The 22,894-nt window shown below is 39.6% G+C and overlaps 1 protein-coding gene and 1 non-coding gene across 3 annotated transcripts in view; both read right to left on the minus strand.

Annotated features, from left to right (window-relative positions):
* The window catches only part of NKAIN3 (sodium/potassium transporting ATPase interacting 3), a 564,286-nt gene that overhangs the window by 510,731 nt on the left and 30,661 nt on the right, over positions 1 to 22,894 (minus strand). The window lies entirely within an intron of this gene.
* Positions 10,697 to 10,768, minus strand: TRNAC-ACA (transfer RNA cysteine (anticodon ACA)). Its single transcript has one exon. It is a non-coding gene; the product is annotated as a tRNA-Cys (tRNA).

A 22,894-nucleotide genomic window follows, 5' to 3' on the forward strand; every position in this document is an offset into this window, starting at 1 on the left:
GTACAATTCACATAAGATTTCCCACATTCTGCCTAGAGTTGTTTTTTCTTTTCTCTACGTGTTTAATAACACGACAACTTGAGGCCAAGCTTATGCTTTTGGCATCTTCCACAAAACCCAAAACAGTGCTTGCACACAAAAGAATCCTAATGCATACTTGTGAAGTTAAATAGAATTTAATCACAAATGAAAAATATATTTCACCCTTTACTGCATATTTAAGTATGTACCTCTTTTTCCTACCAGATTATTAGGATTTTTTCCTGCTAGTATTTATAGTGTCAGGTACATGAGAGTGCTCTAGAAAAATGCATGTGGAAGGGAGGAGAGGAAAGAAATAAGGAAGCAAAGACACATAAAGAGACAGAAAAGGAAGGCAGGAGGGAGGGAGGGAACAAAAAGGGACAGACAGAAAAGAAAGAAGGAAAGAGAAAAGGAAGAGGAAATGAAGTGGAAATAAGAAAGTGAAGAGGAAATAAAGTGAACATTTTATACACGAAATTTTGGCTTGTTGGTCTCACTGAATTTCAGAACAGTGAAGCCATTTGTGCTATCTTTTTATTTTTTTTATTTATTTATTTTTTTTTTTTGTGCTATCTTTTTAATGGAACGGAGGGAATTAAAACAAAGGGGAAAAGCTGTTTCTTTTAAAGTGATTAGGTAAGACAGCACTTAAAATGGAATTCCAGGGACTTCCCTAATAATCCAGTGGTCTGGATTTTGCCTTCCAATGCAGGGGGTGTAGATTCAATCCCTGGTCAGAGAACTAAGATTCTACGTGCCTTGCAAGCAAAAACAAACAAACAAACAAAAACATAAAGTAGAAGCAATATTGTAACAAATTAAATAAAAACTTCAAGAATGGCCCACATCAAAAAAAAAATGGAATCCCATGCAGGTGGTCAGTATGTCACCAGGAGACACAGCTGCTCAGCTACCCAAGGTCTCGGGGGAGGGGAGGAGAGGTGACCAGCAGATTGACCTGGATGGGCCCTCAGCTCCAGAGGCTCAGCCATGTGAACTGTGTCTCAGGCATGGTGTGTGTATGTGTGTGTGTGTGTGTTAGTCACTCAGTCGTGTCCAACTCTTTGTGACTCCATGGTCTGTCCATGGAAATCTCTAGGCAAGAATACTGGAGTGGGTTGCCATTCCCTTCTCCGGGGGTTCTTCCTGACCCAAGGATTGAACACAGGTCTCCTGCATTGCAGGCAAATTCTTTACCACCTGAGCTACCAGGGAAGCCCGTAAATTTAGAGTCTAGCTCAGTGTAAAGTGAAACTGATAATTGCTCAGTTGTGTCCAATGGACTGTAGCTACCAGGGTTCTCTGCCAATGGAATTCTCCAGGCAAGAATACTGGAGTGGGTTGCCATTTCCTTCGCCAGTGTCTCAGGAGGGTATTCAAAATACCAAGCTCACAAAAGTCAAAGTGGTAGACTTAGGATGCAACATGACTCTTCTGATGTACACTCAGAAAATAAAAAAGAAACTATGGCATAACTGATGAGGCCATGACCCACACACAGTCTTCTGTGGACACACCTGTATGGGTTGGCCAACATTAAAGTGAATATTTCTTGGTGAACGCTGGGATCAGAACCAGGCATGTTTGTCATAGGATCTGAAAAGGTAATATCATGAATCTAGGATCATTTGCAGTGTCTATCTGCTTAAGGTGTCATTCATCCTGAACATGGAATTCTATTATCTGGCTCTTTGGCCAAACATATCACTCCACTAAAACTAACAGTTATTGAATGATCAGTGTCAAAATTCTGACACTCTGAGGCTTCTTTTTCTATGTTCTGTGGCCAATCAATACCTTTCTCCACCCCATTCCCCCATACACACACACTGCCTTCTGATGATTGGCATGGATAAGGCCTGTATTCATCTTATGAAAATATTCAGTCAGGTATTTCTTTGGCTGGGAAAAACTATCTCATTAAGGCTTTCATAGCTCTGCTCGTTCTTATTGCATTTTGCTTTAATAGTTCAACTTATGGAGCTGTTTGATTGCTCTTAATTCTAAGCTCTTGGGACATACCCAATTATTACCCACAACCACATACAGCCAAAGGTAAAAAAAAGTCCTCCTTTCGAAAACTCAAGAAGTCTGAAGGTCATCAAAAGGTACAAACTTGCACTTACAAAATAAATGTCCTGATAATGTAACATGCAGCATGGTGACTGAAGTGAACAATACTGTGTTGTATATTTGAAAGCTGCCATGAGAGGAGATCTGTAAAGTGCTCATGACAAAACAAAAGGGTAGCTGTGTGATGATGGGTGTTAATTAGACTTATCATGGGGATCTTTTCACAATATATATCTAGTAACGCCATCACGCTTACAGCCTGTAATTTATAGGCTCTCAAACAGGCATTTTTAGGGAACATGCAGAGAGAGACTATTGGCTTCCATTGTCTCTAGAAAGGCTTCCATTGTCACTTGCCCTTTGAAAAAACTGTGGCATCTACAGGACATGAAAGCAACTTAGATGTCCTTCAACAGATGAATGGATAAAGAAGTTGTGGTATATATATATATATATATATATATATATATATATATATACACATACATACATACATACACAATGGAATATTACTTAGCCATCAAGAGGAAAAGAGCCTGATGCTAGGAAAGATAGAAGGCGGGAGAAGAAGGGGACAACAGAGGATGAGATGGTTGGATGGCATCACTGACTCGATGGACGTGAGTTTGAATAAGCTCTGGGAGTTGGTGATGGACAGGGAAGCCTGACGTGCTGCAGTCCATGGGGTCATAAAGAGCCAGACACAACTGAACTGAACTGATAAAAAGGAACCAATTTGAGTTAGTTCTAGAGAGGTGGATGAACCTAGAGTCTGTTAATACAGAGTGAACTAAGTCAGAAAGAAAAAGACAAACATCAAATAGTAAAGCATATACACGGAATCTAGAAAGATGGTGCTGATGAACCTATTTGCAGGGCAGCAATAGAGACTCAGAAATAGAGAACAGACTTGTGAACACAGCAAGGGAAGGAGAGGGTGGGACTAATTGAAAAGTAGCGTTGAAACATATACACTACCATGTGTAAATAGCTAGCTAGTGGAGTTGCTGCACAGTGCAGGAAGCTCAGCGGGGGCTCTGTGATGACACAGTGGGGTTGGATGGGGAGCAAGTGAGAGGGAGGTTCAAGAGGGAGGAGAGACATGTGTATACCTATGACTGATTCATGTTGATGTATGGCAGAAACCAATACAACACTGTAAAGCAATTATCCTCCAACTAAAAATAAATTTTAAAAAATAGTGGCATTTAGGGGTGCATTTGTCAATAAGAAACAACAAAGGCAGTGAGCACTCTGTGAGCTGTTCTGGTACACGTTTATTCTAATTAACAACTGTATTCCACACTGAGATGAGTTTTTAAGGTAGATGCAGTTTTTGCAATATCCTTCTGTCAAAATTATATCCACATATGTTATGAAATTGGGCTTCCTGGTGATTCAGTGGTGAAGAATCTGCCTGTGATGCAGGAGATGCGGGTTTGATCCCTGGGTTGGGAAGATCCTCTGGAGAAGGGAATAGCAACCCACTCCAGTATTCTTATCTGGAGAATCCCCATGGATAGAGGAGCCTGGTGGGCTACACTTCATAGGGTCACAAAGAGTCAGACATGACTGAGCAACTAACACACACAACATATTATGAAATGCCCTAACTCTAGTTCTATTTTCTCCTAAAACCCAATTTCTGCTGAATGATCTCTAACCATTAAACCTTTAAAGTCATATTTAATAGAAATATGTTTTCAAAATAGTTACCAGCAATAAAAATGGATTTGTAACTCTGAGGATTGATAGATTTAAAAATGCCTTAAATTTTGTATAATCAAGGGTGAAGGATGTACTATGTTAAATATGATGCTAAGAATACACTGTTTATGGAGAAACTGTTCTGTGCCAGGCTATGTGCTATTTCCTTTCCAGACGCTCCTTCTGGTCATTGAAATATCCCATAGCTATTTCACTTCACTGACCCAAAGTCACATGGCAAATGAAGCTCAGAACCTGAGATTTAACCACATTTCCCTCCCACTCTTGCAACTATAACTGAGACTTCCCAAAGCAAAGTCTGGGTCACCTAAGAATGGATGTTCTTGTGATTCATTAAGTAGCTTGTGCTGACCTATGACCTTCACCATGGACAACCATACACCAAGGACACAATCACAGCAGGATGCTGTGACTCTAGGCAAGTTAGAATGGAGGCAGACATTTTCCTACGGCATCCAGTGGTGCTTAAACACTTTATAAGTGAAACAATTAAATCCAGACTATTAGTCCCAGAGTGGTTATGTCATCAGCCCAGGGCCAGGTCAATTAGCAATAGTAAAACTACCCTTTTACACCTGCTGGCTCTCAATGCCTTGTGCTTTCCTCATTCTAATTGCATAGTTACATTTCTGCAAATACGTGTTAAGTGTCTGTCTGCCCGTGCGAGGTAAATCAGCTTTGATGATTCCACTATGCATTTGAAAATAGCTTCTCTGGCACTGTTTTAGGACAAAGTGAACTGGACCTCCTCTGTCCCCTGATGGGGATGGCAGAGCACTCATAACTTCTGGCATTGTTTTCCTTTCTGCTGATTACATGCTTACGCAGATGGATTTGGACACGTAGACAACTCCTCAGCAATGCATTTTCATGCCATCCCCTGGGATATATTTCTGTAGCTGACTATGCTTGCCCTGTGGGTGTGTGAGTATGTTTTGGTGTCTTAGTCGTTCAGTCGTGTCTGACTCTTTGTGACTACATGGACTATAGCCTGCCAGGCTCCTCTGTCCATGGAATTCTCCAGGCAAGAATACTGGAGCCATTCCCTTCTCCAGGGGATTTTGTTGACCCAGGAATTGAACATGGGTCTCCTGCCTTGCAGGTGGATTCTTTACCATCTGAGCCACCAGGGAAGCCCATGTTTGCCCTATTCTACTTTAAATATAAAATCAATGATTTGCCCAAGTTCCTGTAACTGGCTGGGGACAAATGAAGTCTGTTCCTTTTTATTCTTTCCTACAAATTCTGAAAAAGGCAGCTCTAATCACACTTAATTTTAAAATATGAAATCAGAAAGAGAAGATTATTAGATACTCCCTTGAAAATTAAACCTATAAAATTGTAACAACTTTTGTGATTCTATGTTGATTATTTTTATTCCATGCATTTATAATCCTGTAATACTAAATTAAAGCATTAGATTTTGCGTTTTAGATGTTGTATTATTTTTATTAATCGATCAATATTTCCAATATGTATTTTACAAGATTCTGCAATCCTAATATCTTAGAATTTGAAGTTATTTTTCAAGTTTAAACTTTTGAAAAATAAGTTGATTCCAACCTAAGATGCTTTATATTCAATTTGAGAGAAAGCACTCAAGGAGAGTGCCTGTCAGTGCTATGAGTGAGGAAGTCAACTATTTTCTCATAGCTTCCACATCATGCATTTAAGTTCATTCACCACATTAAGCTACAATTTCCAAAAGGGTCCTTATTTCAAGGCAATTTTTTCTGCAATTAACATGATCTGGTCCCAGATAATGCTCATCTGGGTACCTTGAAGCATAGTTAGGTGTTAGTAAACACCTGTTTTAGGGGGAGAATCTTATTTAAAAAAAAAAAATGAGTGGACAAAAATTGCATCATCAGTCATTGGCTGTTTTTCAAGAGTCCTGTGACCACTTCAGAAATTGGAATAGGAAGCCAAACTTACGGTGGAATTCTTCCAAGGTCATTAGTCTCATCCAGGGATCATTCAACAGTTTCACACATTTCATTTTAATTGTCACAGAATCCATGACCAAAGAACACAACTGTTTTCAAAAGAAACAGTAAATCAGCCATCGGAGAACACATTTCCCCAGTTGTCCTTGAAATCTACACCTTATTTTTAATAGTTCAAAATCAGGACCAAGGCACAAAACTTCTTCACTGCAAGCTCCCTCAGCCACTCCAGCCCCGGCAGCAGCTCAAGTGATGTGCGACATGAACGTGTTACCATGCCATGGCTTCTTCAGAGGCACAAGCGGGAGGAGTGAAGAGTCCAGACCTCTGTGTCCCATCCCTACTGTAAAAAAGAAACCCCAGGCTTCTTCAGAGGCACAAGCGGGAGAGTGAAGAGTCCAAACCTCTGTGTACCATCCCTTCTGTAAAAAAGAAACCCCAGGCTTCTTCAGAGGCACAAGCAGGAGGGGTGAAGAGTCCAAACCTCTGTGTACCATCCCCACTGTAAAAAAGAAACCCCAGGGATGATGAGCAAAACAAAACATGAATCTTCTGACAAAGATGTACTAGATACTGTTTTCTTGTGATCAGACTGAACCCAAACATCATTATTTTCCTCTACTGCATTTGTTTGCTAAGAAGAAAATAAACTCTGTGACATGTTCTCTGGAGATGTACTGTTAGCTTTTCTCACCTCTGAAACAATGCAGGGGACAGGATTCACATCTTTAGGTGACGAATATTCATTAAGTGCTTTCTGTGCGCCTGGCACTAGGGCAAAAGCCAGAAATCGCTATCAAATTTCCAGTGGACAATATTGACATCCCTGCGGGGCTCAAACATGGGCCACTCCGCAACTCTAACAGAGGATATAGTTGGTTAAAATGATAGTTTAAAATTCATGATTATATTTTCCTTGTTACTGATACAGCTTCTAAAGAGAAGCGAAAGAGAAACCGAGCTTTTGTGTAATGGACTTTAATTACTTTTCTGCTTAGCACCAAAAAATAATGCCTAGTCTTTGAAATACAACCTGTAGATTTTCCTTTGATAAAAAGGACGGCAGAAGAAGTTGGGAACCCAGCTGAGGAAAGAAGAAAGGTGCCTTTTATCCACGTGGTTTAGGGGACTAGAAGAGACTAGTCAAAGCATAGAAAGTGCTTTCTTCCTAATGAATAGATGACCCACATGAATGCCCCTGGTCTACCCACTTGGCAAACCTGACGGAGAAACACCGCCAAGCCATGCCACCATGAATAGCTTCGTTAGAGAATTCTGAGCATGGCAAGGGGGCAGTCCTTGAACATGTTTTTATTCATCTTGGAAGCCTTGTAGGGTAATTAGGCAAGAGAGAACACTCAGACTGAGTAAGGAGTGGTATTCAGACTGTTTGTAGGATAGCCTGTGGTAGCAGCTGTTGAAAACCACAATAAGGCAGAAATATAACCCTACTGGAGAGGAGGTGAGGAGGAGCATGGATGGGGATGCACCTGAAGGTTTGAGAGTGAGTGGTTAGGGTAGCTCAGGCCTGACTTTCATTCAGTGTATGAGAAGCCATTAGTGACATAAGGACTTCAAGTGACTCATAGGAATCAGAATAACTACTGTGAGGAATGGCAATGCACACTCTTCAGAACAAAAAAATAATTCCCCTGAAAGCTGTATGTTGTTGTTGTTCAGTCACTAAGTCATGTCCGACTCTTTATGACCCCAGGAACACTAGGACAGCAGACTCTCCTGTCCTTCACTATCTCCTAGGGTTTGCTCAGATTTATGTCCATTGAGTCAGTGATGCTATCTAACCACCTCATCCTCTGCCACCCGCTTCTGCTTTTGCCTTCAGTCTTTCCCAGCATCAGGGTCTTTTCCAATGAATCAGCTCTTTGCAGAGTTGTATGGGTCTAGCTAGATGGTAGACTCCAAGTATCTACACAACAGTGTTATTTTCTTCATAACATTCCAAACCAGAGTACAAGTGGAAGGAAGGCTGGACTGATTCAAGGATGGTGACTTGCAGGGTAGCTGTAGCAGACTGATAAAGGGCAGTGAAAGGATGGATGAAAGAAGAGCTGAACTCCGTATTCACAGGAAATGTAGAAATGGAAAGTGTTCCAAAATGAGAAAATAAATTAGGAGAAAAGGAAGGTGACAAGGGATTTGATGTGGAATTTTGATGAGGCTGAGAAGCGGGGGTGGTGGGAATTGACGTTGAAGGAATGGAACAGAATACAAGACGTTAGAGCCTGGACAGTTCCCAGTGACACCCGGATGTGATTAAGACACAGGATGACTATCAGGAAGGGAATAGGTCCCTGGAGAAGGATATCTTTGCCATCCTTCATGAAGTAAGAACTCAAACCTCCCAGGGTTTCTAGTGAGGAGAACTGTGAGGACCAGGGGAGCCAGCCCTGATGCATTGACACCTGTTCGCCTGTGACTTTCGCTGCCACACGCCTCTGATCTCTTCTCGCCTCACTTCGCTGCACCAAGTAAAGACTCAATTATGTCTGACTCTGTTGAGAGCACTTCTGAAATAGTAAGACTATTAAAGATTTAGTGAGACAAAAGGGAAATTGGTAGAGGACCATCAAAACCAGATACTCTTCTTTTCTTTTTGCTTGGCTTTTCACTTTGTTTTATTTTTACTGCAATTCCAGTGTGCCAGCTTTGGTTCCCCCTACATGGAGATCTTCCTGTCTCATTCCCTGTTCCAAGGAAGTCATTAAGACTCCTTACACCTTGGTTCCCTCACATAATAAAATGGTTAAGCCTTTCAGATCTATGCCACACAACTTGTGAGAATCAACTCAATAAGATGAATCCTAAAGCACATTAGAAACTTTTATTGTTATAAGATGCACTAGGTTATCACTAATTTATATTATCTCCCATTAAAATATTTTGATAATGTAAAAAAATTTTCATAAAGTATAATCTTTACAATTAAACTATAATCGTGACTTTTACTTCCTGGAAGACATGGCAGATAAACTCTAATTTTGTAACTGTATAGAGCAATACAAGCTCATTTCTTCTGCAGTTTACACCCTTTCCCAAAGTGCAAGCCTCTGACCATCTGACCTCCTCCCTCCCTCTACTGGAAAAATTAAGTTGTCCAGAAATCTGGTTGAAGTTATCATTGTCAGCATCATCAGGGTCATCATTGTTAGTGCTTAGAGCCTAATACGTTTCAAAGAAAAATCATAAATCTTTACTAGAGAGAGAGAGAGCTCAGACTAACTCACAGAAACCTGCAGTGGGACAAGGAGAACCCTATCAAAGTGGACAGCACTTTTAGAAGCCATAATTCTTAATTATAGGATCCTCCAAGTGCTCCTGGGAGTATTTCCAATGGCTGAGTCACCAAAAATAAAGAAGAGGCAATGTAGAAATGGTTCTGGTTTCTAATTCCTCGGGACTCAAAGTTCTAACTAATATGGAACATCAATTTTTTTATCCATTTCAATATCCAGTTCACCTCTTTAAACTAGCATTTCAGGGTGAGATTGAGATTTCAAATTTTCCCCTTCAACCTCTATTTTTGGGTAATGTCACTGGTCATAGATGTAATTAGAGCCAAGAATCAAGAACCACCATGCACCTCCCTATTTGATTGGCATCTCTCATTGCAAAATATGCTGTTCTTTTGACACACACCACTTCTTTTCAGGAAATGCCTATCAAAAGAGATGCAAAAGCAATTTCTTGAAAGTCAGCAACCAAAAAAGTCTTTTCACAATAATATATATATAAATGTGTACATTCTCATATTTTCAACATTATCAGAAAATAGGTTCCCAACATGTATCAGTTCCCAAAGCACTGTAAGATCCAGATGATTATTCATGTCTTTTTCCCATTCACGAAGTCATAATATATATTTTCAGGGCTGCCTTAAGTTTTCTAGAAAGGGAAAGCCATTGACCACGTGCACATATCATCGCAGTACTACTTATAATACCAAGGACAGGGAAGCAAGCTAAATGTCCATCAACAGATAAATGGATAAAGAAGATGCGGGACATGGGTACAATGGAATATTCCTCAGCCATATAAAGGAATGAAAGTGTGTCATTTACAGAGATGTTGTCAATTGTCATTGCTATCGACTGTCATACAAAGTGCAGAAAGTCAGAAAGAGAAAAAAATAAATAATAAACACATGTTAAATCTAGAAAAATGTTAAAAATGATCTTATTTGCAAACCAGAAACAGACAAAGACATAAAGAACAAACGTATGGACAACAAAGGGGGAAGGGGTTGGGGTGGGACGAATTGGGAGATTGGGGTTGACATACACACACTATCAGTATTATGTATAAAATAGATAACGAATGGGAACCCACTGCACAGCACAGGAAACTCTACCCAAAGCTCTGTGGTGATCTAAATGAGAAGGAAATCCAATAAAGGGGAGATATATGTATACGTAAGGCTGATACACTTTGCTCTACAGCAGAAACTGACGCAGCAATGTAAAGCAACCATCTAGTCTACCAGGTTTCATTTTCATCCTTCCCTACATTTCTTATCAGTCTTTGCAGTACCACTCACTAAGTAATCCACTTTACTTTCTTTGTTTTGTAACGCCTTCTTCAATAATCACTAACTTCTAAACTATGAAGAAAATTTCTGGGAACACTCTTCTGTTTCATAGGTCTATTTCTGTGCCTAAACCAGAAAACTCTATAGATTAATTTGCCTTTTACTACATCTATGCTTGCTATGGAGATGTTTCTCTTAAATAATATTTAAATTAAAAAAAATTTACTAATGTTTTCTTCAAGTGAAGTGAAAGTAAAGTCTCTCTGTCATGTCCAATTCTTTGTGACCCTATGGACTGTAGCCTATGAGGATCCTCCGTCCATGGGATTTTCCAGGCAAGAATACTGGAGTGGGGTGTCATTTCCTTCTCCAGGAGATCTTCCCAACCCAGGGATTGAACCCGGGTCTCCTGCATTGTAGGCAGATGCTTTACCATCTGAGCCACCAGGGAAGTCTTTCTTCAAGTGAACTTTAGAATAATTTCTTTGAATTTACAGAGTTTCCTTGTTAGATTTTGACTTAATATCATTAAACATATGAATTAGATTTCAGAGAATTCATACTTCCATATATTGAATATTTTTAAAATAAAGCAATGACCATTCTGTTTGCATGCTGAAATCTTTATTCTTTATGAGGCTTGGTGGTCTTATGTTCATAGGCCTGAACAACAGCTACTAAGTCTACTATCAGAATGAACATTTATTTGCTTATAATATACTCTTTCTCACTATAATTGGCACTTTATAATGGTTAGTATATTAGGGGAAATTCAAAATCTAAGTGAGAAGAAGCAAAAGTACACATTTAAGGAATAATAATGATTCAATGAACCAAATGTCTGCTTTCTGACCCCAATGCAACTTCTCTGCTTCACCAAAAATATTCTTTGGTGGTTGACTATAAATTCTCTAAACCTTTCAAATTATTTATGTGAAAAATATGCCTTGTCATTTTCCCATTTGATGTTAAAAATTAAAATTTATGATAAACTGTAAAAATCTCAATAAAAAACTTACTCTGGCTGAATCAGTTCAGGTCAGTGACTCAGTCGTGTCTGACTCTTTGTGACCCCATGGACTGCAGCACCCCAGGCTTTCCATCACCAACTCCCAGAGCTTGCTCAAATTCATGTCCATCAAGTCAGTGGTGCCATCCAACCATCTCATCCTCTGTCGTCCCCTTCTCTTCCTGCCCCCAATCCCTCCCAGCATCAGAGTCTTTTCCAGTGAGTCAACTCTTCACATGAGGTGGCCAAAGTATTGGTGCTTCAGCTTCAGCATCAGTCTTTCCAATGAATATTCAGGACTGATTTCCTTTAGGACTGACTGGTTTGATCTCCTTGCTATCGGAGGGACTCTCAAGAGTCTTCTCCAACACCACAATTCAAAAGCATCAAATCTTTGGTGCTCAGTTTTCTTTATATTCCAACTCTCACATCCATACATGACTCCTGGCTGCTGATTTTGGCTGAATAGGACACTTTTTAAGCTCCTTTTATTTATTCCACCTGTACTATTTTTGTTTCATGATTGATTTGGTTTTAATTACTAGAACTATACATTTTAACAGTAGCAATGAAATTAAAATTGAACATGATTTTTATTTTTTTCTAATTAGAAATTAAACTTTTGACTGAAGTCTGTCCCTGCTTTTCCATTTGAGAGGATAATCTCATTACCATCCATACCTACCTTTATCAAATTACATTCCCCAGACAGGGGTAAGTGACATATCAGTAAGATTATAATTTCATTTGTTGCTTCTCCTTTAATTTAATTTTGATAATACATCTGTTCCAAAAAGGGCTCTTCTTATCTACTTTGAATTAAAATAATAGAATTATGTTTGATGTTATAATAAACATCTTTTTCATGTTTATTGCAGGTTACCTCTCCGGAGGGATTCCCCCCACCCCTGCCAACTGACATACAAACACCACCCTTCCATCACACATGTAAATTCAGGTTCAACTGGATGATACAAATGAAGCCTCTGGTCAAGCAACAACATGTCACAACTGATACAAGATGTAAAAATCATTTTGCCACTCAGATTGCATTAATGACAGGGAAATAATTCTTCTTCTGATTATAATTTTTGACAGATAGCACCTTCATTCCTCAAATTTCTAATTTAGAATTACCTGATCAACATTCAAGTTCAAAGTCACACTTTTTTTAGCTAAAAATATATGACAAATTGATAATGAAATACAGTGGAGAAATGCTGCAAAGGCAATAAAATCATGCCTTTCTACATCTACATATTGGACAATTGGTGTCACATGCCCGTGCGTGCATGCGCAGTTACTCAGTTGTGCCTGACTCTTTGCGACCCCATGGACCATAGCCCACCAGGCTCCTCTGTCCATGGAATTCTCCAGGCAAGAATACTGGAGTGGCTTGCCATGCCCTCCTCCAGGGGATCTTCCCCACACAGGGATGGAATCCATGTCTCCTGCATTAGCAAACAGATTCTTTACCGCTAAGCCACCTGAGAAACCTATCATGTGTCCAAGAGTAACTTAAAAAACTTTTGATATATTAAATGTGGAAATTACTGTAAAGTCTATTAAATAAAGGAACAAAGAATACATGGGGTAATATACAGGGAGACTTTCCTTTCTGAATGACTATTAACTTCTAAATTCACATAGCTTTTGTTTTTCTCAAATTATGACTACAGATCCTATCCGTACATGAAAAAGTGTAATGATAAAATTCATTTACGTTAAACTCTTCTGTGAAGGGGGAAATGTTCAAAGGAACTGCACTTCAAACATAAAATATTAATAGATAACTAACAAGGACCTATTATAGCACAGGGAACTCTACTCAATACTCTGTAATGGCTATATGGGAAAAGAATCTAAAAAAGAGTGGAGATATATATATATATATACATATATACACACACACACACACAGAATATATACACAGAATATATACACAGGCAAGAATACACAGAAGAACTGTACAAAAAAGATCTTCACGACCAAGATAATCATGATGGTGTGATCACTGACCTAGAGTCAGACATCCTGGAATGTGAAGTCAAGTGGGCCTTAGAAAGCAGCACTGTGAACAAAGCTAGTGGAGGTGATGGAATTCCAGTTGAGCTATTTCAAATCCTGAAAGATGATGCTGTGAAAGTGCTGCACTCAATATGCCAACAAATTTGGAAAACTCAGTAGTGGCCACAGGACTGAAAAAGGTCAGTTTTCATTCCAATCCCAAAGAAAGGCAATGCCAAAGAATGCTCAAACTACCACACAATTGCACTCATCTCACATGCTAGTAAAGTAATGCTCAAAATTCTCCAAGCCAGGCTTCAGCAATATGTGAATCGTGAACTTCCTGATGTTCAAGCTGGTTTTAGAAAAGGCAGAAGAACCAGAGATCAAATTGCCAACATCCGCTGGATCATGGGAAAAGCAAGAGAGTTCCAGAAAAACATCTATTTCTGCTTTATTGACTATGCCAAAGCCTTTGACTGTGTGGATCACAATCAACTGTGGAAAATTCTTCAAGAAATGGGAATACCAGACCACCTAACCTGCCTCTTGAGAAACCTGTATGCAGGTCAGGAAGCAACAGTTAGAACTGGACATGGAACAACAGACTGGTTCCAAATAGGAAAACGAGTATGTCAAGGCTGTATATTGTCACCCTGTTTATTTAACTTATATGCAGAGTACATCATGAGAAACGCTGGACTGGAAGAAACACAAGCTGGAATCAAGATTGCCGGGAGAAATATCAATAACCTCAGATATGCAGATGACACCACCCTTATGGCAGAAAGTGAAGACAAACTAAAAAGCCTCTTGATGAAAGTGAAAGTGGAGAGTGAAAAAGTTGGCTTAAAGCTCAACATTCAGAAAACGAAGATTATGGCATCGGGTCCCATCACTTCATGGGAAGTAGATGGGGAAACAGTGGAAACAGTGTCAGACTTTATTTTTCTGGGCTCCAAAATCACTACAGATGGTTACTGCAGCCATGAAATTAAAAGATGCTTACTCCTTGGAAGGAAAGTTATGACCAACCTAGATAGCATATTGAAAATCAGAGACATTACTTTGCCAACAAAGGTCCGTCTAGTCAAGGCTATGGTTTTTCCTGTGGTCATGTATGGATGTGAGAGTTGGACTGTGAAGAAGGCTGAGTGCCGAAGAATTGATGCTTTTGAACTGTGGTGTTGGAGAAGACTCTTGAGAGTCCCTTGGACTGCAAGGAGATCCAACCAGTCCATTCTGAAGGAGATCAGCCCTGGGATTTCTTTGGAAGGAATGATGCTAAAGCTGAAACTCCGGTACTTTGGCCACCTCATGCGAAGAGTTGACTCATTGGAAAAGACTCTGATGCTGGGAGGGATTGGGGGCAAGAGGAGAAGGGGACGACAGAGGATGAGATGGCTGGATGGCATCACTGACTCGATGGACATGAGTCTGAGTGAACTCCCGGAGTTGGTGATGGATAGGGAGGCCTGGCATGCTGCGATTCATGGGGTCGCAAAGAGTCGGACACGACTGAGCGACTGATCTGATATATATATACTGATTCACTTTGCTGTACACCCAAAACATAACACTGTAAATCAACTGTACACCAATAAAACGTTTTTTAAAATAGTAGATGAAGCAGTCATAGAAAGGTGGACTAGTGGGTGGAAAAGAGAGACCAGTGAGTGATGGATGGCCCAGAGATGATGGAAGGCCTAGTTGCTGGTCATATTTTGGGATGGGTGAGAGTAAGAAATGGGACAGAGAACAAGGTATAACAGCCTGGAAGGTCTGAAGGAGGTGGAGAAATGTATGGAAATCACTGCAGTTTGGAAAGTCAGAGAAAGTTGAAGACCCTCTCGAAATCAGTGATAATTTATAGCAGCACCAATAAACCCAGAGCTTCCCCAGTGGCTCAGATGGCAAAGAATCTGCCTGCAATGCAGGAGACCTGGTTTCAATCCTTGGGTTGGACAGATACCTTGGAGAAAGGAATGGCTACCCAACTCTAGTATTCTTGCCTGGAGAATCCCATGGACAGAGGAGCCTGGCGGGCTACACAGTCCATAGGGTTTCAAAGAGTCAGACATGACTGAGTACATGCACGCACATGTGCGTGGGCACACACACACACACTCATACACACACACACACACACAGTCCAAGTGCAGATAAACGTCATCGACTTGTTTCCATGAGTTGCTTACATGAAAGCACCTAAGTACCTCAATTGTGCACTGAAATGAACTGGTTTCTATCCAGTTAAGAACACAGATCAGGCTCCTAACCCACCCACCACTGAAGGGTCAACCTTGCCTCTTCATGTCAGGATTGTTTCTTTAGTCAAAATCACTGACTAGCTGGGCTACATGTACTTGTTAGAGATTCATGAACTGATCCATGCTGGGAATTTGCCAAGAACAGTAATATTTGAAAATGATAGTTTAATAGAGATTCATTCATTTAAATTATACAAGTTCTGTCATAGTAAATTGTAATATAAATAGAGGATTCCTGAACAGTATTATCTCTGGTCCACAGAGAGTTCCTTCACTGAAATGGGATGGTGTCGTACTGTGCCTTCTGCATTTGAGCGTGGGTACATGAGAATTGTTCATTTAAAAATATTTCTGCATCTTCTTTCATACAAATAGGAAGAAAATACAGTCAAGGATACTGACCATTACATTTCTATACTTCTTTACATGAAACATGCTCAGATAAATTTTATATTCTTCTTATATCTTTTCAAGGTAAGGGTTATATGCTGCTTTGTCAGAAACTAAATCATGAACAATTTATCACAAAGGGAATAGTCTGCACAATTTAGGAAGCTCAGAGGCAAATAATGATCCAATGACAACACTCTGTTGCAGACATCTGGTATGATCATTTTCTTTCTTTAAACCATCTTTGTTCAGTGGAGGCAGGAGAATAAGAGTTGGGGATTAACTTATACAAATTACTACATAAAAAATAATCAACAAGAACTTACTGTCTAGCCCAGAGAACTCTACTAAATATTCTGTAATAACCTACATGGGAAAGAACCTGAAAAACAATAATATATGTGTATGTATAACTGAACCATGTTGCTGCACACCTGAAACTAACACAATACTGTAAATCAACTATACTCCAGTATAAAATTTGAAAAAATTTAAAAGGTATTTTTAAAAATCTTTGCTCTACTTTAGGCTCAATTTGATTCCATAAACATTAATTATCAGCAGGATACCAAGAACTTGGCTAGACATTTGGGATGCATATATAAATAAGTACCTTATCTTGCATTTAAAAAGTGTGTGAGCTACCACAAGTCTTGGAATGGAAGGGTGTACACCATAAATAAATACGCCCACATGCAGAATACACAGATTCAATTTTCTAGGAGAAAAGTTATGTCTAATTTAGTCTTTCTTTCCAATATGCAAGTATAGAAAATTGAGTTGATAAATCATGTAAAATCCTAAGTGAAGAAAACTGCAATTGCTTTCAAGCTTCCTAGTACAGATATTTCCATGGGGTGTGTGTTAACCTCGTCTATCAAGTCCAGATAGGGGCTTCCCTGATAGCTCAGATGGTAAAGAATCTTCCTGCAATGCAAGAGACCCAGATTCAATCCCTGGGTCCAGAAAATTCCCTGGAGAAGGGAATGGCAACCCACTCCAGTATTCTTGCCTGGAGAATCCCATGGACAGAGGAGCCCTGTTCTGGGCTAGGGGTTGTAAAGAGTCAGACACGACTGAGCAACTGAACAACACATCAACTCCAGAGGAAAAGGGACTGAATGGGGATGGATTCTGAAGGCCCTCAGGTGTCAAGTTTCATTCACAATTCAGGAGGTGGCATGAAAAAGAGGCAGTGGTGCCACAGAGAGCTGTAAAAGCCACTAGAAGGGGAACTCTAAATCCTACTGCAGAGCCCAACTGGGGACACAAAAGAGAGACCAGGATGGAAGTCAGGGAACCTCTGATGAACTGCTCCCCAAAATCTACTCCAGCCTCTGCTGGTTTAGGCTCAGACTCTTAAACTCTAATTCTCATTCCAGGGACACCTTAAGAGAATCTATTAATAATAGTTACTAATAATGGGATATCCCAAAGCTAGTATTTCCAAGAGAAAGCAGATGGCTTTGTTTGTAACTGAGCACAACATACATTTGTATTTTCTATAAACTTTCCTTCATATCATAAAATACACAACTCAGTAGAAGCATTATTTTGCCAAGATTTCACACCCAGCAATTTCAGATCAATGGCTTAGAAGACATCCATTCTCGATTTTACAGTGATCTTGTCTTCTCCTGTGAATATCTGTATTTTGGTGGCTTTAGCATTTGTGAAGCCTGGGCTATATCAGGAGAAAGATTAAAGGAGAAGTTTTATGGTGCATATTGAAGAGTGCTAGGACAGTGTCTCTTTATTTTCCATCAACAGTAGTGTACTTGAAATTATGGAGTCATTCTAGTGCAGTCCTGGACCAATGCTTTAAATCACTGTGTTGCTACTTTTCACTAAGAAATCTGAAAACTAAAAGGTCAGTTTCTCCGCCAGCTTATTCACAGATGCATGTCTAAACCACTGAACTCAGATGTCACTGAAGCCATTTGTACCAAACTTATCTAGGAATTTTGACTGACTTCTATTTAAATAATTACGTATATGGGATTTTCCCATTTGGGGAGTGTATTTTTGCATCTCATTCATATTTTACCCTTTTCCTCTTGGTAAAATCCTACTGACTGTGTATCATTGTTGCTGGGTCTTGAATGAGCCCTACTCTCTGAAACTAAGCACCATACATCCACCATCTTAACCAGAACAGCAAAGACAACACTAAAGAAAATACAAAAAGACTGGACATCCTTCTAGTGGAAAACCACTAGACCATTCAGGTATGACCTAAATCAAATCCCTTACTGTTATACAATGGAAGTGACAAATAGATTCAAGGGATTAGATCTGATAGAGTGCTGGAAACACTATGGATGGAGATTCGTAACACTGTATAGAAGGCAGTGATCAAAACCATTCCCATGAAAAAAAAATGCAAAAAGGCAAAAAGGTTGTCTGAGGAGGCCTTACAAATCGCTGAGAAAAGAAGAGAAGCTAAAGGCAAAGAAGAAAAGGAAATAAATATACATCCATCTGAATGCAGAGTTTCAAAGAATAGCAAGGAGAGATACGAAAGCCTTTCTAAGTGAGCAATGCAAAGAAATAGAGGAAAACAACAGAATAGGAAAGACTAGAGATCTCTTCAAGAAAATCAGAGATACCAAGAGAACATTTCATGCAAAGATGGACACAATAAAGGACAGAAATGGTATGGACCTAACAGAAGCAGAAGATATTAAGAAGGGGTGGTAAGAAATCACAGAAGAACTATAGAAAGAGATCTTCTGACCCAGATAACCATGATGGTGAGACCACTCACCTATAGCCAGACATCCTGGGGTGTGAAATCAAGCAGGCCTTAGGAAACATCACTACGAACAAAGCTAGTGGAGGTGACAGAATTCCAGTTGAGCAATTTCAAATCCTAAAAGATGATGCTGTTAAGTGCTGCCCTCAACATGCCAGCAAATTTGGAAAGCTCAACAGTGGCCACAGGACTGGAAAAGGTCAGTTTTCATTCCAATCCCAAAGAAAGGCAATGCCAAAGAATGCTCAAACTACCAAAGAATACTCAAATTATGAGTGCATAATTGCACTTATCTCACACGCTAGCAAAGTAATGTTCAAAATTCTCCAGCTAGGCTTCAACAGTACATGAACAAAGAACTTCTGGATGTCTAAACTGGATTTAGAAAAGGCAGAGGAACAAGAGATCATATTGCCAACATCCGTTGCATCGTAGAAAAAGCAAGAGAATTCCAGAAAAACATCTACTTCTGCTTCACTGACTACGCTAAAGCCTTGACTGTATGGATCACAAGAAACTGTGGAAAATTCTTAGAGATGGGAATCATCAGACCCCCTTATTTGCTTCCTGAGAAATCTGTATGTAGGCCAAGAAGCAACAGTTAGAACTGCACAGGGAACAGTGGACTGGTTCTAAATTTGGAAAGGAATATGTCAAAGCTGCATATTGTCACCCTGCTTATGTGAAATGCCAGGCTGGATGAAACACAAGCTGGAATCAAGTTTGCAGGGAGAAATATCAATACCCTCAGACATGCAGATGACACCACCCTTATGGCAGAAAGTGAAGAGGAATCAAAGAGCCTATTGATTAAAGTGAAAAAGGAGAGTGAAAAGCTGGCTTAAAACTCATCATTCAAAAAACAAAGATAATGGCATTTGGTCCCATCACTTAATGGCAAATAGATGGGGAAACAATGGAAACAGTGACAGACTTTGTTTTCTTGGGCTCCCAAATCACTGTAGATGGTGACTGAAGCCATGAAATTAAAAGACACTTGCTCCTTGGAAGAAAAGCTATGACCAACCTAGACAGCATATTAAAAAGCAGAGACATTACTTTACTGGCAAAGTCATCTAGTCAAAGCCCTGGTTTTTCCAGTAGTCATATAAACATGTGAGAGTTGGAGCATAAAGAAAGCTGAGCACCAAAGAATTGATGCTTTTGAACTGTGATATTGGAGAAGACTCTTGAGAGTCCCTTGGACTGCAAGGAGATCCAACCAGTCAATCTTAAAGGAAATCAGTCCTAAATATTCATTGGAAGGACTGATGCTGAAGCTGAAGCACCAATACTTTGGCCACCTGGTGCGAAGAAATGACTCATTGGAAAAGACCCTGAAGCTGGGAAAGATTGAAGGTGGGAGGAGAAGGGGACGACAGAGGATGAGATGGTTGGATGGCATCACCAGCTTGATGGATATGAGGCTGAGCAAGCTCCAGGAGCTGGTGATGGACAGTGAAGCCTGGGGTGCTGCAGTCCATGGGGTCACAAAGAGTTGGATGTCACTGAGTGACTGAACTGAACTGAATGTCCCTCAGGGACACCACCTTCTTCCCCTAAATCCTCTTCACAGGGATTATAATGACCAAAAACTAGACAAATTCCCAGAGTCCCACAAACACAATTTTCTGAGCCAGTCAGCACCAATGCTATGTTAAGAAGAGACCTCCTTTCCATACTCTTTCAGGGACCACCCTTTCCGGTTTGAAAGTCATCCGGAAGTAGAGGAAACAGGTAGCATTCTGGACTGAGGTCTCAAGATCTAAGAAAGGAAAAGTAGAATAAGGAATCCATAGTGAACAGTTAGGGAGGTGCTGTAGCTTTCCCAAGTATAAGAAGAATATCTCACTACTCTAATTTTCGTATATCAATCTTAATAATTCTTGCTACTTTTGTGCTGCTTGCTGTATGACTTCTCTTTAAATCAACACATTATTAAAAATAGACAAATATATCTCCAAAGACATCAAAGAATTTCATGGGCTTGTTATACTTATTCCCAGAGTACATAAAACACAAAATTTTAAAAAGCAAAATGTTTGCCTACATATCACCAAAAATGTAGACTATTTTAAGTCATGGCTTGAAATTAAGCACTTTTCAATCTTTAAGTTTTGGCAAGTGTAAGCATAAATAGCATCACTTTATTTGAAAATTCAGGAAACAAAAACATTCCAGAATATTGGTTTCAGGGAGGTATGTAATGAGCACGGCTTCCATTATATTTGGTGTGGTTTCAGCAGCTCTGGTTTGAGTGCTATCATAGTTCTCTTCTCTTCTCTTTTGATCTGCAGAGCCATTAAGGCACCACACGCATCTTCCTTAAACAGGTCTGTGTCCATGTATATATATATTCTGTCAAACCATTTGCCTAATAAACACAGCATTTGAAACTCTAAGGGGGATTACGTGGGTGTATTCCCTATAGCCTGAAATCCTCAGAACAAATGAAAAGCAAAGCCAGACCTTGAAAGGAAAATCATCTAATTACCTGTTTTTCAGGAGTCCATGAGAAATTTATTAGCAATCAATTGGTCATTACAGAGAATGGACATTACAGTTAACAAGACGGAAGAAATGGTCTCTGCACTAACATGCTTTCTACTGAAAGGACAAAATGCAGAGCTGACTTAAAGGTGTGCTTAGCCACTCAGTCGTTTCCAACTCTGTGAGTCCATGTACTGCAGCCTGCCAGGTTCCTCTGTCCACGGAGATTCTCCAGGCAGGGATACTGGAGTGGGTTGCCATGCCCTTCTCCAGGGGATCTTCCCGACCCAGGGATCAAACCCAGGTCTCCCAAATTGCAGGCAGATTCTTTACCATCCGAGCCACCAGGGAAGCTGACTTAAAGGCTGAAAGTGAAAAGTGAAAATCACTCAGTTGTGTCCAACTCTTTGCAACTCCATGGACTATACAGTCCATGGAATTCTCCAGGCCAGAATACTGGAGTGGGTAGCCTTTCCCTTCTCCACAGGATCTTCCTAACCCAGGGATCGAACCCGACTTAAAGGCTGCTGACAGTGAAATGTCTGCAGTCATCAAAACGAGGTACTAGGAAAGCTAATTAGCAGGTAACTGAAATACGTAAAGATAATTTTTATCAAATGAGAAAAACACAAAATTCAGAGCTTTAAAGTGTTCAGAGGGAATCTACACTGAACACTTAAACATATGTTTGAATGAAGAAACACACCAGAGAAATGCAAAGATCTTATTTCTACAATTATATGCAATGAGTTTTGACAAATGTCCACACCCCTTTAGCCAACAATCCAACAGAGATAGACCTTTCTCCATTCCCACTTGCCACCTTCCACAGCTTCTTCCTCCTCCGCCACCCTTAAGGAACCACCATTATTATTTCTATTCCTATAAAAGTTCTTGAACTTAAATATATTATACAGTAAGAACTCCCACGTCTTTTTCTAGAAGATTATGTCTGTCTCCTTTCCTTCATTACAGTATTTTTGAAACTCACGTTCATATTATTGAGTGCATCAGCAGTTAATTCAGAAATTTGGGGATATTTGGGTTGCTTGTAGTTTGTGAATATTTTGAATAAAGCTACTATAACAATTGTGTAAAAGGTTTTGTCTTGATGTATATTTTTTCTGTGTAAACACATAGGAGTGGAATTCTGGAATCGAGTAAGGATATGTTTAAATTTCTGAGAAATTTCACATTTCTTAAGTTTCTCTTTTTACAGTCTTCCAACCATATATGAGCCTTCCAGTTGCTCTACACCCTCACCATCATCTGTGTTGTCAGTCTTTTAATAGCTAAGAAATAGTATTTCATTGTAATTTTAACTTGATTTTCCTGATGAACAATAACTGTGAGAATTTTTTCATATGCTTGCTGGCATTTGTATATGTCCTTGAATGTTTCTCTCTTCAACTCCTTTGTCTATTTTTAAATTCAGCTCTTATCTTTTAATTATTGGTTTGTATTAGTTCTTAAAATATTCTAAATGCAAGTCCCTTCTTAGGAAGGTGTAATGCAAATATTTTCTACATATGTCTTGTCTTTTCATTTACAAAGTTTGTCTTTGGGTGAACAGAAGTTTCTTATTTAATGACGTACAATTTATCATCTTTTTCCTTTTATCTTTTGCACACTGTCTCTGCCTGTTCAAAGGTTGCA

This window comes from Bos mutus, chromosome 14 (assembly GCF_027580195.1).
Source record: "Bos mutus isolate GX-2022 chromosome 14, NWIPB_WYAK_1.1, whole genome shotgun sequence".
NCBI lineage: Eukaryota > Metazoa > Chordata > Mammalia > Artiodactyla > Bovidae > Bos > Bos mutus.